Here is an 11,192-nt window from a genome sequence, read left to right as displayed (position 1 = left end):
GGAGCCACTGGTGGGTTCAAAGTGCCCACCTTTCAGTTAGCAGATGAGCTCTTAACCATCGCACCACCAGGGCTCCTTCTCCCAGTAATGAACCCCTTTTTCTTATAGGAAATGTACTCAGTGTGGCTGGAGGGGGCGAGTCCCAGGCAGCCCCAGGACGAGGCACAGGACTCAGCCCACCGTTCTTCCGTGCTAGGGGTTTGCTAATGGACACCAGGAGGTCTCTTCTCTAGCTGTGATCATAAACAGCTAATGCAAACAAAACTACAGCCTCCAAGTCTTCTCATCCTCCATGTGCAGAGGCAAGACAAAGGCGACAGAGTAGAGCTATGGAAAGAGAGAGAAACTGAGTCCTGATGACATGGTTGGAGTCCCTGCATTCCCAGATCTGCACCTAGACTTCCCAGTTTGGGAAGCCATTTTTTGCTTGTGCAAGCCTGAGTTGTATTTCTGTCATTTGCAATGAGCAGGGTCTGCCTGGTGCATTATGGTCCTGGTCACTCAGTCGATAAACATTTACAAGATCCGTGCAGGGCACTGAGACAGACGGATGATAAACACCTACCTTTCCCAGGCTTTCAAAGGGAAAGGTAACAGACTGACAGCAGCTCTGCACCAGAATTCCTCTCAACATTCTTCATATATTTTTTCATTTATTGTAAGGGATGGAGCTGGACAACTCCCAGCCCAGTGAGCTCGCAGCCCAGTGAGGAGGAGGACAGACGTAGCAACCAGGAACCAGAGAGTCTCACATGCTCCAAGCAATGGTCACGGACCTCTGGAGGGCCCGGGGTGAGGGAAGGTCATGGGCGGTGATGGATGGCCAGGAGGTAGCCATGGGGTCAATGAGCCAGACACCCAAGACAAGACAACAAAAGTAGAACCAGAAATCTGAGTTTATAATAAAGGTGCATGAAGTGTAGGACGATATTACAGATTCTGAGTGGCCTCAGCCGTGTACACACATACACCCATGTGTGCAGCGTGTGTGCACAGAGAAAAAAGGCTGCAAGGAGAACAGTAAGGCCTTCGCTGTGGTAGCCCTGGAGGGTGGAGCTGCGCATAACTCGTCCTTCTTCATACTCTGATGAATTTTCCGCCTTTTCTACGATAAAGCAAGTTATTTAAAGGGAGGGGGAAGTAGTGTAGAGCCAGGGGCCTGGGACTGTCCTGTAGAACTTGAGGTGTTCTCGAGTCACCCCTTACTCTCCCTGAGTCCACGTGGCCTCAGCTCACCTGCAGTTGGGGCTCCTGACAGTGGCTGCTTCCTGTCTTTCTTGCAGTGGAGGGATCCACTGTCCCCACCCCAGATTTCTCTATGGAAACATGGACTTCAAGCCAGGGGGTCCCTGGGTGATGCAAACAGTTAACACCATTGGCTGCTAACCAAAAGGTTGGGGGCTCATATCTACCCAGAGGCACCTCGAAAGAAGGGCCCAGTGACCTCCTGCCGAGAAATCAACCATTGGAAGCCCACGGAGCAGGGTCTACGCTGACACGTGTGGGGAAGCCGGGGGACAGCACCATCTCAGCAGCAAGGGGCCTGTCAACCCAGAGCATGAGGCTGCTGCCCTGTGACGGCCTCTGACCAGGGCAGGACCGAGCTGGTGAACACACGCTGCATGCTGCCCTTGCTTGTGGGTTCCTAATCCTCAGTCTCATCCCTGTGGCACCTCAGAGGACCCAGGAGCCCAGGCAGCCAGTGCCCACAGTGGGGGCTCCCCTTCTGCCCCTGGATCCCTCCCCCACCTCCTGCTCCAGCCCCTGGGCCTCTCCCCAAATAAGCTCCTGCACCCAAGCTCTGTCTGGAGCTCTGCTTTGGGGGCGCCGCTCAGGACTGAGAACCTGTCACCCCCTCCTCAGTGGGCTCCCCATGGCCTCCCTGCACCACTGCGCCCAGGCCACCCTCAGCCTCTGAGGACCCACGTAGGTTTCACATCTTCATTTGCAGGTCTCCCCATAAATAAGTCTGGCAAAGACTGGACCACCTCAACCTCTTGAGTTTTTATTGGGCTTGGACTAAAAGGGGCCTGGGGAAGTGTGTGTGTGTGTGTGTTCATGTATGTATTTGTGAGTGTATGAGTGTGTGCATGTGTGTGCATTGGTGTGTGTGAGAGAGCATAAGTGCATGGATGTGTACGTAAGTTTATTGTGCATGTGTGTGTGAGTGTGCGCACATGTATGTGAAGATGTGTGCATGAGAGCTTTATGTGTGCATGTGTGTGTGCATACATGAGTATGTGAGAATGTGTGTGCATGGATACGTGTGCATGTGTGTGAGTGCATGAATGTGTGTGCATGGATATGTGTGCATGAGTGAGTGCATGAATGTATGTCCATGAGTATAAGTACACAAATGTAAGTGCATGCATGAATGTAAGTGCATGCAGGAATGTGTTAGTGCATGAGTGTGTGTGGGGTAAATGTGTACACGAGTGTATGCATGTGTGTGTGCATGAGTGTGTATATGAACGTGTGCATGAGTGTATGTGTGTGTGCGTGTGTGTTGCATGCTGCAAATATCATGTGAGCCTGGGAGGGGTCAGACTTATCTTGCCCACTACTTGGTGGGTGCAGCCCAGGGTGGGTGCAGCCTGGGGGGACATGGTGGCTCACGACCCGACAAACCTGTCCTGCCCAAGGGAAATGTCTGGGCTGATCCGTAAAGGCAAGTGAGCCAGGAACAGCACTGCAGGGAAAAGAGCAAAGGCAGCCTTTCAGAGGGTGGGAGGAGGGGACAGTGACCTGCCTCTGTCCCACTCTAGGAACTGCTGGCATGGGAGGTTGTGGAAGGAACGGGCTAGGGGAGAAGAGGCGGGGGCTTAAATATCATAAAGACCTTGGACATTTTCTTGTACGTAGCAGGTGCTCACAGACAGGCCTGGCGGCTCCGGGCAGCGGGCAACGCCACCAGCGTGGCAGCAGTGTATTCCGAAAGAAGTCATGCGGCTCATCCCGATGAAGCCTGGCAGGCGGCTGGGTAACGTGACTCCTGTAGGTAGGGGATCTGCCGTTTTCCAAGAACACTAATACAGTAAATGCTCTCGCTGTTGAAACTGCTCCGCACGCTGCATGAACCGACGTCTGCCGACGCCAAAGGCCTGGGAGGGGCGCGCTATGCGCACGCACAGGAGCTTGTAAATACGTGTGTCAGGTGCAGCGAGCTGCCCGCCCGGGAGAAGCGTGGGGTATCGTCGGCGCTCCGTTGGTCTGCCGGCTGTTCAGACCGCACCGTGGCTTCCAGAGGGCGCGCACGGGGTTTGGAGGCCACAGAGCTAGCTGTCTGGGGTTTCGCTCCAGGACTTGCAGCTTTGTGGCCATGGGCAAACCACATTTCTGAGTCAGACGCCGGGGAGAATTCCTACTCCCTTTCCCCTCGCGGATGTGTAACCTCACGTCACCCCACCGACCTCGAGCCTCAGTTCTCCAGACGACGGAGACCGTAACCCCAAGAATGGAGTCTCTGCCCTGCGCAAACCATGCACAGCTGCTAAGCGAAAGGCTGGCTGTTGGAATCCATCCAGAGCCACAGGAGGAAAGGCCTGACCCCCTACTTCTGAAATACCAGCCACTGCAAACCCCGTGAAGTTCTGTTCTTCTGACCAGCTCAGCGGCAACTCCGTCGCAAGGGAGTTTCAATCCCAGCAAAAATTCCTGTCTTTGGAGATGAAAGGCGAAAATACCCTTGGTGCCAAAAGCCGGGTCGATGCTCTATCCCACTGGGTTGTCTGGGCCCCTAAGCTGCTACCCACCCCAGATCTGGACCCAAACTCTTGCCGGCCCTGATGTCCAGGGGTGCGTGCATACTTGCCTTTTTTTCTTTGTCTCTTGAACCTCGGTTGAAGAGGGCTGAGTTCATCCAGCAACTTCCTGGCAGGCACACGGCAGCCCCAGGCAGTGCATGGCCCCTGGGGACCGCAATTCACTCCTCCCCTCAGGCACCGGGACTTCTCCCCCACTGTGGGCAGCCCTGTGGCAGGTGGCTGCGGGCCTTTTGAGGGACCCTGCGGTGCATACTGGCTCCCAGGTTCTGTGTGTGAGTGGTTTGAATTTCCCTGCAGAGCACTGTGGAGTGGCTCGCATGTTGTCTTACTTTCCCACTCCATGGCTTCCAGACCCATCGGTGTCACTGGGCCTATTTGGTTCTGCCTGCTGCTCAGTGCCCACGGGGCACGGCCACCATCTCTAACGCATCCACTCCCCTAGAGAGAGACACCAAGGTTGCACCCATGCCCATGAGGGTGAGCCCGTGGCCAATTGTCCTGGCATCCGACAGAATGGTTGCCGGTCTGCATGTCGGCAAGGGGCTGGGACTCCTGTATCCCGTGTCCCCACCAACACTGCCTTCTTTGTGAAAAGTGATTGGCTCTGCAGTTGTTGTAGAAGTGACTATCCTGACTGCTAACGGTGGTTGCTGTTGTCACTTGGCGATTCCAACACGCATGTGCAGAGCACAGCTGCTACAGAGTTTCCAAGGCCTTTCGGACTGATTGCTGGGGCTGTCTCCCGAAGTGTCTCTGGGTGCATTCGAACTGCCCACCTTTTGGCCAGTAGTGGAGCACTCAACAGTCTGCACCACCTGGGGACTCCCACCTAACATCTGCTGAGCAGTCAGTGGGTGCCAGGCACCTGCCATCCCACGTAGTCAGGACGACGGCCCTAAAAGATTGTGGTCATTGCGCCCATGCTGCAGCTGAGAGTATTAACGTCTGGGAAGGCTAAGGGCCTTGCCCAGTGCTTCCAATTCATCTCTCCCCACCTCCCCCCAACTCAGGTGCCTAAGTCAGAGAAAATGGGGGCCACTGAGGAGAAGTGACTGCCTCAAGGCCGTGAGGTGAGCCAGCCTGTGCCGGAACAGCATCCAATGAGCCACCCCCTGCTCCAGGCTACTGTATCATTCCTCTGAGCACCTTCCCTGGGCTTTTGAGGCTGGGGCCTGCACTGTAAGGACCAGAGAGGATGGTGCTTAAGCCAGAGCAGTGACACTGTCATGGTGAAACTACAGCCTCTGAAGGCGCCCACCTGCCCCAGAGCAGCTGACCCAGCAGTGGGGCCTCCCGTTCCAAGGCAGAGCGTAAACCACCCACTTCCCTCACAGTCACTTTTCCTATGCAAACACATGCAGCCCCTTTTAAGGACAGAAGCTGACAGCCTAGCCTCTTCTCTGAACCAGGAATTGTTCTCACCCTTCTCATGTGTTTCCTTATTTTCTCTGTAACAGCATCACAGCAGAGCAGCACTCCCAGCTCATCTTACAGGAGAGTGCAGAGCTCCAAAGGGTGCACAGGTGGTTGGTGAGGCATCTCAAGAAGAGACTGGGAACTTGGGGAGGCAGTCAGTGGTCCACGGAGCCCCCTGGAGTCAAACGCTCTTCTTGCCTTTCCCTCAGGGCCCACCAGTAGTCCCCTGAGGTTCTCTGGGTCACTGGACACCTGGCAGGCACTGAAGTTCCCTGAGTCACCCCTGGTGGTGCCCACAGCCCAGGCAGCATAGCACAGGGTTTGATTGTCAAAGCTCTGGCTGGTGGGGAGTTGAGAGGCCAGGTCAATGGGAGGGAAACTCTGCCACGCATAAAGGGTCAGGCATTTGAGATTTATGGAGGATACGGGAGCTATAAGGATAATGGGACCGAGCAGCTATTGCTAAGCACCACTGAGGCTCTCAGAAAGGTGACGAGCAGCCAAGGGTGAGAAAGAGGCCATTGAAAGCCAGGTGTGAAACTCTCCTTTCCTGCAAGGATAGGACAGAGAAAGCTGAAGCCAAGGACCTAATAGTCTGAGTGCTGAGCTGGAAGGAAGAATAATGCCCTACGAAGGCAGGTCTGTTACATCAAAGCCATGGATCCAGGGGCCTTGGCATGTGACATGGAGACATCCGGGCAGATGCCCTCAAGATTTTGACTCCCTAGACCCTTTTGAGGGAGCTCTGGTAGCATAGTGGCTAAGGCACTTGACTGCTAACCAGAAGGCTGGCGGTTCAAACCCACCAGCCACTCCTCGGAAGGAAGATGGGGCAATCTACTTCCGTAGTGATACTGCCTAGGAAACCCAAGGAGGGGTCGCTATGAGTCGGGGCCGACTCGACGACACACAACAAACAACAACAACAGACCCTTTTGGACCCTCAGAGCTGACACGTGGCCCACCTTGCTTAATAAGAGCCGATACCCCCCTCCCCAAGCTGAGACACAACGGAGAGGGCTTCCCCCTCAAGGCTACGTTTGGCCCCCACATATCTTCCCCAGCTCCCCTCCTGGGCAAAGATCTGTAACGAGGTGTGGTAGGTAAGGTTATGTGTCAGCTTGGCTAGGCCTGGTTGAGTGGCTGGGCAGCTGGATATAGTTATTCCTCATGATGAGACTGGTCATCAACTCCATGGTGGAATCTACCGTGAGCAGCTGAGTAGCTGCTTTAGGGTCTGCTTCCAGTATATAAGAAGCAGCTTTGAAGAAGGTGTCTAGTTTTGTGGCATGCTAGGACCCTGCATGTAGCCAAGTCTTCTTTTAGCAGCCTGCCATGTTTCATATCAACCTTGGGACTGTGTCTGGACTTGAATTAGTGTCCCACCATGTAGTTTGATAACATCGGGACTGTGCCTTTTTACTTGTCGACCTTGAGTTTGCCAGCCTCAACAGCCAGCAGCTGCCTGAGTGAAGAAAAGCCTCCAGCTTCAGTGGGCAGAGAGCAGGAGGCACAGCTGAAGCCCAAGGTTGAGGGGCTTTCACCCAGCACCTAGAGCCTGGCACTTTGAACTTGGACTTAAAGCCTCCAAACTGTAAGAGAATAAACTCCCATTTGTTTGAGTCACCCATTTGTGGTATTTTCTGTTAGAGAAAATTTTCTGTTTTGGCACTAGGTAACCAAAACACTAGGGTTGAGCTACAGCCTAACCCAGCTAGAAGCAGGCTGGGCCTGATAAGGGAAGAAAGGGACTATATCCCAAAGGAACTACGGGATCTAGCCAGCAGGAGCCAAAGGAGTACACATGGTGCTCTTGTCCAGACAGGTAAGAGTGAGTTTACTCAATAACACTCTCCCAAGTACTGGAGTTAACACTCTGGCCAGAACCCAGAAGACAGGGCAAACTTACTAATGGATGGCTCCCAGAAGCGATTCCCACACTGGTGAAAGCTGAGGTGCCAAGATCGCCATGGCAGACAGTGAGGAAGGGACTGAATGGCTCCAGGAAGTGGGCAAGCCAGAAGGAGCATGCTGTGTACGGCCAGCAGACATGACAGATGATGGTGTTCCAGAAAGGTGCAGAGGACACCTATATACCAAGCTCTTGAGGAATGTTCTGGTAAAAGCGACCCCAACATCGTGGAATAGTTCAGTGGTAACACTCCACTGGATGCCAGGGCTGATGGCAGAAAAGACTGTGATAGATGATCATGGCTAACTGAGAGCAGTGGGGATGATAGGACCCCCAACAGAGTAAGGACCAAGTGGTAGCACTTATCTCCAGGAGCCAGGACTGTGCAATGATTGCAATGACCAGCAAAGTTGGCATGGTGGCTAAGGATGCCTGGCTTGCAGAGCAGTGGCCTGAGAGCCAAAATGGATGAAGGTATCGCTCAGTTTGTGTCAAGAGAAGAAATCAAGTGTGGACTACTAAAGGCCAAGTGAGGACACAGCAATAAAGTCAGGGTCCCTTGCTCAGTTTCCCTACCTAGGTTAATTTTCAGACCCAGAACTCATTCCAGACATGGTAGGTGAGTCTAAAGAGAGACTGACTTTACTATACCTACTATGTGTATGTATATGTTTACTGTATATGTTTCAAGGAGCTCTGATGGCGTAGTGCCCAAGGCATTTGACTGCTAACCAGAGGTTGGTGGTTCAAACTTACCAGCCACTCCATGGAAGGAAGACTGGGCAATCTACTTCCATAAAGATTTACCACTTTGAAAACCCAAAGGGGATCACTATGAGTTGGAATCAACTCAGTGGTGGTGAGTTTGGTTTTATGGTTTTTATATCTGTTCCATGGACTACGCAAAGGCATTTGACTGTGTGGATCATAACAAATTGTGGATAACATTGAGAAGAATGGGAATTCCAGAACACTTCATTGTGCTCGTGAGGAACCTGTACATAGACCAGGAGGCTGTCGTTCAAACAGAACAAGGGGATGCTACATGGTTTGAAATCAGAGAAGGAGTGTCAGGGTTGTATCCTTTCACTATATTTATTCAATCTGTATACTGAGCAGATTGTCTGAGAAGCTGGATTATATGAAGAAGAACACAGCAACAGGATTGGAAGAAGACTCATTAACAACCTGCGATATGTAGATTACACAACCTTGCTTCCTGAAACAGAAGATGATTTGAAGCACTTACTGACAAAGATGAAAGACTACAATCTGCAGTAGGGATTACACCTCAACACAGAGAAAATGAGATTCCTCACAACTGGACCAATAAGCAGCATTATGATAAATGGAAAAAAGATTGAAGTCGTCAAAGATTTTAGTCACTTGAATCCACAATCAACACCCTTGGAAGCAGCAATCAAGAAATCAGACAACATATTGCACTGGGAAAATCTGCTGCAAAAGACCTCTTTAAAGTGCTGAAGAGCAAGGATGTCTCTTTGAAGACTAAGCTGTGCATAACTCAAGCCATGGTATTTTCAATCACCTCATATGCATGTGAAAGCTGGAGAGTGAATAAAGAAGACTGAAAAAGAGTTGATGCTTTTGAGTTGTGGTATTGGCGAAGAATACTGAAAATACTATGGTCTACAAATCTGTTCTGGAAGAAGTGCAGCCTGGGTGCTCCTTGGAAGCGAGAATGGCTAGACTTCATCACAACTACTATAGTCATGTTGTCAGAGGGGACCACCCATCCCCTGGAGAAGGACTGCTTGCTTGGTAAAGTGGAGGGTCAGCGAAAAAGCGGAATGCCTTCAACAAGATGGATTGACACAGTGGCTGCAAGGATGGGCTCAGGTATAGCAAGGATTGTGAGGTTGGCTGAGGACCAGGCATAGTTTTGTTCTGTTGTCCATGAGGTAACTATGAGTTGGAGCTGACTCAACAGCCCCTAACAGTAACAACAACATATCCCACCTGAATTGAGGATAGATTTAATGCCTTGAATGAACACCAATGACCAAAGACCAGACAAGTTGTGGGATGGCATCAAAGACATCATCCATGAAGAAAGGTAAAGGTCATTAAAAAGACAGGAAAGAAATAAAAGACCAAAAAGGATGTCAGAGAGACTCTGAAACTTGCTCTTAAACAGAGAGTAACTAAAGCAAATGGAAAAAAAAATGATGAAGTAAGAGATCTGAGTGAACGATTTCAAAGGGCAGCTCAAGAAGACAAAGTAAAATATCATAATGAAATGTGCAAGGAACTGGAGTTAGAAAATCAAAAGGAAATAAAGCACTCAGCATTTCTCAAGCTGAAGAAAAAATTCAAGCCTCCAGTTGCAATGCTGAAGGATTCTGTGGGCAAAATATTGAACAATGCAGGTAGCATCAAAAGAAGATGTCAGGAATATACACTTTCACTGTGCCAGAAAGAATTGGTCAGTGTTCAACTATTTCAGGAGGTAGCATGCAATCAAGAACTGATGATACTGAAGGAAGAAGTCCAAGATGCATGGAAAGAATTTGTGAAAAGCAAGGCCTCAGGAATTAACAGAATACCCATTGAGATGTTTCAACAAGTGGATATAGCACTGGAGGCACTCACTCCTTGTGCAAAGAAATCTGGAAGACAGCTACCTGGCCAACTAACTGGAAGAGATCCATATGTCTGCCCATTCCATAAGAAGGTAGAAATTATCAAAGAATATTACTAATATTATATGCAAGTAATATTTTGCTGAAAATAATTTAAAAAGAGCTGCAGTAGTTCATAGGGAATTGCCATACATTCAAGCCAGATTCAGAAGAAACCAGATGTCATTGTAGATGTCAAAAGAATCTTGGCTGAAAGCAAAGAACACCAGAAAGATGCTCACCTGTGTTTTATTGACTATGCAAAGGCATTTGACTGTGTGGATCATAACAAATTATGGATAACATAGTAAAGAATGGGAATTCCAGGATGAGGAACCTGTACATAGACCAAGAAGTAGTCATTCAAACAGAACAAAGGGATATTGCACGGTTTAAATCAGGAAAGGTGTGCATCAGAGTTGTATCCTTTCACCATACTTATTCAATCTGTATACTGAAAAAATGATCTGAGAAGCTGGATTATATGAAGAACACAGATCAGGATTGGAAGAAGACTCATTAACAACCTGAGATGTGTAGATTACACCACCTTGCTTCCTGAAACAGAAGATGATTTGAAGCACTTACTGACGAAGATGAAAGACTACAGTCTGCAGTAGGGATTACACCTCAACACAGAGAAAATGAAACTCCTCACAACTGGACCAGTAAGCAGCATTGTGATAAATGGAGAAAAGATTGAAGTCGTCAAAGATTTCATATCACTTGAATCCACAATCAACACCCGTGGAAGCAGCAGTCAAGAAATCAGATGACATATTGCACTGGGAAAATCTGCTACAAAAGACCTCTTTAAAGCGCTGAAGAGTGAAGATGTTACTTTGAAAACTAAGTGTGCCTGATCCAGTCCATTGTCTTTTCAATCGCCTCATATGCACGTGCAAGCTTCACAATGAATAAGGGAGACTATGAAAGAATTGATGCATTTGAATTATGGTGTTGGCAATGAATATTCAATAATCAATTCATGGACTGCCAGAAAAACAAATAAATCTGTCTTCGAATAAGTTCAGCCTCTGCTCCTTACGAACAAGAATGTCTAGACTTAGTCTCTCTTCCTTTGGTCATGTTATCAAGAGGGACCAGTCCCTAGAGCAGGATATAAGCTTGATAAAGTAGAGGGTTAGCAAAAAAGGGGAAGACCCTCAATGATTGACACCGTGGCTGCAACAATGGGCTGAAGCATAGCAAGGATTGTGAGGATGGTTCAAGGGCAGTGTTTCATTTTGTTACACTATGAGTCACTAGGAGTCAAAACTGACTTGACAGCACCTGATAACAACAACAAAGACTTTATGACAACTGTATTAAATATGCTCAAACAGCTAAAAGAAAAAATGGGCAAAGAATTCAAGGAAATCAGAAAACCACACATGCACACAAAAACGAACTCCAGATGGACAAAGACTTAAATGTGAAACCTAGAACTATACAGTT

The 11,192-nt window shown here is 49.5% G+C and overlaps 1 pseudogene; it reads left to right on the top strand.

Annotated features, from left to right (window-relative positions):
* The first annotated feature begins 7,149 nt into the window (after positions 1-7,149).
* The window catches only part of LOC122151278, a 7,968-nt pseudogene continuing 3,925 nt past the window's right edge, over positions 7,150-11,192 (top strand).

Source organism: Orycteropus afer, unplaced genomic scaffold (genome assembly GCF_000298275.1).
Source record: "Orycteropus afer afer isolate SDZICR_OR568_19922 unplaced genomic scaffold, OryAfe1.0 scaffold00371, whole genome shotgun sequence".
In the NCBI taxonomy this organism is placed as follows: Eukaryota; Metazoa; Chordata; class Mammalia; order Tubulidentata; family Orycteropodidae; genus Orycteropus; species Orycteropus afer.
This window is presented reverse-complemented; position numbering and strand designations above follow the sequence as displayed.